Source organism: Octopus bimaculoides, unplaced genomic scaffold, assembly GCF_046866305.1.
Source record: "Octopus bimaculoides isolate indiv1 unplaced genomic scaffold, ASM4686630v1 contig276, whole genome shotgun sequence".
Lineage (NCBI taxonomy): Eukaryota > Metazoa > Mollusca > Cephalopoda > Octopoda > Octopodidae > Octopus > Octopus bimaculoides.
The window spans coordinates 1-5,000 of NW_028315525.1; the positions used below are offsets into that span (position 1 = coordinate 1).

At 37.1% G+C, this 5,000-nt stretch overlaps 1 protein-coding gene across 1 annotated transcript in view; it reads left to right on the forward strand.

The window, feature by feature from the left end:
• Positions 1–2,359: 2,359 nt before the first annotated feature.
• Positions 2,360–5,000, forward strand: part of LOC149128972 (uncharacterized) — a gene marked incomplete at its 3' end in the record, with an annotated part of 22,637 nt that continues 19,996 nt past the window's right edge. Inside the window, exon 1 of the mRNA XM_089346874.1 lies at positions 2,360–3,979. The remainder of the gene's footprint in view (positions 3,980–5,000) is intronic.

Below are 5,000 nucleotides of genomic sequence, written 5' to 3' on the forward strand. Positions count from 1 at the left end.
TTATAGAAAGAGAGAGAGAGATTAAGGGACTAAACGGTGTTGGTGGTGGAGAGAAGTGTTATGTATATGAGTTGTGGGTTGTGTTTTAGTCTTTAAAGCATCGAGTTGTGGCCACGCCGGGGCTTTGCCCTGGAGGATTTAATCGATCATATAAACCCCAATATTTTTTTTAAAGTCAGGCACATATTTCTACTCTCTTTGTGGAACTTCTAGATTAGGAAAATTACAGGATATTTTAATTAATCTGTAAGTACTAACTAATTTAAAGCATGTTTTAATGATGGAAATTATTTATATATATATACACACACATATATATATATATATATATATATATATATATATATATATATATATATATATATATATATATATATATATATGTATGTATGTATGTATGTATATCTGTGTGTGTGTGTCCGTAAGTGAATATGCACATACACGTGTTCTTATCTTCACATTTATGCTTATTTTTTTCTCAAACCATTGTAATAAGAGCTTACTTTTAAAACCAAATATATATCTGATTTCGATTGGAAGACTCAGATTCGCCTACTGTCTATATGGCATCTGTCTCAGTCTGACGGAAAAAAATCACGATCATGAAATATCTGGGGAAATTTAAAGGAAGAAAATTATACCTAATTATACTTTACGGAGATATATATTCCAAGGAAAGATTTTAATTTGTAATTTTACAGAAATATAGACTTTGTTTTCTTTAATGCAATCTCTACACTAAATCTCTTTCTTCAGTTAAAAAATGAAATATCTTACATCAATTTTTAATTTTATGTGTATTATTGACAAGTTCCGATTAATATTCCTGGATGCAGTAAATGTTTCCATTCGTCTAATTCACTTCAGAGCTTCAAACTTTGTGCTGTGCTTCTAAGGAAGTGGGTCTCTGTTATTCAGTGGTTGATAGCATCTGCGCCTCTTTCTATAATCCTGGTGGAAAGTTTGGCAATATTGACAGTGTTGAAATAAAACCCTAGGTGGTGTGGTCAGGAAGAAATGCTCTTTCATTCTGTGGTGAATCTATCTTCTAGTTGTACTGATGTATGTGGTTTCACAGGGACAAGTCATCTGGTTGACCACTTTTGATTTTAAACGTAGCCAGAGATGTCAAATCTTCTGATGCAGTTTTTCAAATTATTTTCCCTCAATGTAGACCCAGTGTTTATTTCAATGCCTCCGCTTCTTCCATTTCCTCCCTCTGGTGTTCTTCTCTTAGCTTATATTATTAAGTCTCCTTCAACTGCTGTATATGTCCCTGCCATCTTTTCGGCCATTCAAGTCACTGACAGACGACCATCCAGTCACTGCGATTGCTACCTCCAGGATTCTGTTGTTGCTGATGTCGTTGTCAACAACAGCTCATTGGCAATTCTCAGCATTGGCTCTGCTTCTATAAGTTCTTATGGTGCCGGGATCTGTAATATCGACATTCGTTGTTATATATGTATGTGTGTGTGTGTGTGTGTGTGCGTGCGTGTGCGTGTGCGTGTGCGCGTGTGCGCTGCGTGTGTGTGTGTGTGCGTGTGTGTGTGTGTGTGTGTGTGTGTGTGAGAGAGAGAGAGAGAGAGAGAGAGTTTGTAAATTGCCAAGAAGAAGCGATAAGTATTAGCAACAAGATATTTGGTGGATCTCTAGCAGTAATTCATAGTATGACTTGCCTATCTATATTGTGTTTGTGTGTGTGTCTGTGGAAGGTCGAAACCAAACAAAGTTTAGTTGTGGGATTTCATTTAGAGTTTGTGCATAGATTGAGGAACGTAGGCGTTACGCTTCACTTAACATTAACGAAACATACACGAATAATTTTAGATGCCAATAACCACATACCATCATGATCATAAACAACATCATCTTCATGACCATTGTCATCATTGAACCTAAATACACACACACATGCGTATATATATATATATATATATACATATATATATATACAAAATTCAAATTATAGTAAGAATGGATACATAAGGGTGGAAGACCACAGGAACAATCCCGTATATCAAACGCAAGATTTAATATGTGTGTGTGTGTGTGTTCAATTCATTCTAGAATCAATAAATATATAGTTTTTAAGTCTCTAAAATGTCTAAAAAGTAAGGTAAAATAAAGTATACAGGCATATACAATGATATAAACTTCAGAAATATCATGAATATTTAAAATATTTATTTATAAATATTTATAAACATGCATAGTATCCACGTTGTATAAAAATATTTGACAATTTAAGATGATACATTACGATATATAAACGTACAGTATGATTTAACATATAATGGGTAAATATATACGATATGATACGATTTGATATGATATTACAAATTTACATGTATTATATTAAAAACGTGTACATTAGAAAAGGATATGTATATATACCATATCAAAAAAAAAACGTACAATACATAGGTAATGTTAAAAGTTTTCATCTAGGGACCGTTTCTGAGATGTGTCTGTTAATATGGTGTAGTACTCATATTAGAAATTAGACACTCCCTTCATCAGGATGTTCATTGTACAGAAAGAGAGGAAAAAATAATAGAAATATAAAAAAGGTTACATGTAAAAACAAATGGATCTAATACATTACATCAGGGCTCTTTTTACCTCGAATGCAGAATTACGCATATCTTGCGCTATTTCTAGTGAACACTTGATTTTTAGAAGTGAGTTCTAATCCTAGGTGGTGTTTAGCTCTGAAATAATCTCTAATGAAGAAAACATTCTAGCCATGACCATCCAGTCTTTTGGGTGAGGGTCAAGATATAATCACATAATTCACAATATCCTTTATTTCTTATGACATCAAGGTGTGAGATGAGGGAAGTTTAGCTGCTTTTTCTATCGAGTCATTACGGTAGCCAATTGACAACTTTGAAGTAATTGTTCCGGCTCTCTCTGTTCTGAGATCAAATCCAGCTGAAATTAAATTCTTTTAGGGTCAATAAATAAACTACCAGATAAATCTAGCCCACCACGGTATTTCACTGATTCCATTAAGGGCCCAAGGCAAGGCATTTGAATAAATCGTGGAGTTGGACTGAGCAGAATTATGTAGGGTGGTGGTAGTTGTGGTTGTGGTAGTGTTGATGATGAAGGTAGTGGCGTTGGCATAGGCTCTAGTTGTGGTGTTGGTGGTGTAGTTTGTGGAAGTGAAGGTGGTTGGGGTCATAGTGACAGTGGTGTTGTCTTTTGCATACGAAGGGAGGTATTGGTGTAGTTGTAGCTGTTTAATCCCGATTCCACCCTGATCTATAAAACGTAGAATCTAAGACAATCCACCCATGACATATTGTTTGGATTAACTTTACACACCATCCCACCACTGGTTGAAGACTTTAAGTACCAGTAATATACTGTTTCTATTCTTCTCATCTGAATCTCCTTCACACGTTTTGAGACTATGGTCACTGCTTTATTTGCTCTTCATAATTAATTAGCAGGCATCCATACAACGCATATATACCTACATACATACAAAACACAGTAAGCTGTAACTAGAAGATTTGGTTGTTATTTCACTTAAGACTAAATACTATGAACAGGACTTCCTCATTAGCTCAGTCTTACATAAATGCATACATACACAAACATATCTATCTATCCCTTTCTCTCTGTGTATAGATACATTTCTTTTATTAGCCACACAGGGCTCAACGAAGATGGGACAAATACAATGTAGAGCTTTTCTTTTTGGGAGGGGGAAGGAAGGAAAAAAAAAAAAAAAAAAATTGGTGGTGTCGATCAAAAGGGATCGTAGGAAGGGAAAAAGGGGCAGTTCGATCAAAAGGGATCGAAAAAAAAAGAAAAGGAAAGGCCGATCAATAGGGATCGTGTATCACACAGTAATGTTCTCGTGTAAAAAGAGGGGAGGACAGTTTAGGTTTAGCCGTGGAAGGAAAAGCCCACGGAAAAGACCACGGTAACCTTGGTCAATATTCTCATTGAAGAAACTATAACAGTAAGTGACTCTCTTTTGCCTTTTTGTTTTATTTTTTTTTTCTTGTTCATAGGGTTATGCTCAAGATGGTTCCGTCGTTCACACGTGCCATCCTTGCTACATTCACCCATCTTTTTTTGAAGCATTCACTAGACAAGACTTCCCTTTCTACTCTCAACTTCCTCTTCAGGTGATACTTGAAGAAGTTGATGAGAGATTGCCCAGAGAGGAAAGTCTTTGTCTCTAGACCTTTCAGACGCGTCCACCATACACATTCTTTCGCCATAGCCACAAGTACGATGAAAATAGCTCTTCCTTCCCGTTTAAAGGAAGGAGGCGCGACAATATTCACGATAGACTCGGCTGATAGACCGACTCGTCCCACACGCGATAGCAGTTTTTGACGTAAGCCCACAGCTCGGAAATGGTGGGACACTGTACGAGTGCGTGCAGAACGGTTTCGTCGCTCTGCCGGCATCTCGGACAGGTCGGCCCCGTGTTTCTCGAGCCATGCCTGTAGAGCTTATCCCGAACGGGTAGTGCTTCTCGATAGCACTGCCAGGTCAGGGATCTCTAGAAGTTGTCCATAGGTCCCGGCCCGAAGGTCGTCTTAAACAGGCGGGTCAGGTATTCCTCGTCGACGCCCAGGTTCGCCCCGAGATCGTCGTCGTACCTTCCCTCCACTAATCCACTATAGATAGATAGATAGATAGATAGATAGATAGATAGATAGATAGATAACTTGCTTTATTGGCCACACAGGGCTGAACACTGAGGGGACAAATACAAATGTAGATCTTTTTTCTTTTCGAAAATGAAAAAGGAAAAGGGAAAAAAAGAGAAAGATTCTGATCAAAAGGGTCGGAAAAAAAGGGCGATCAAAAGGGATCGTGTATCACAGAAGAAATTTTTAAAATATAAGAAGCAAGATTAGGTTTATTTGTGGAAAGAAAAGCCTACGGAAAAGACCACGGTAACCTCAGGCAGGGAGGGAATAAACACATGAGAGCAAAGTGCTCTCTCTCTCTCTCTCTGTTTTTTC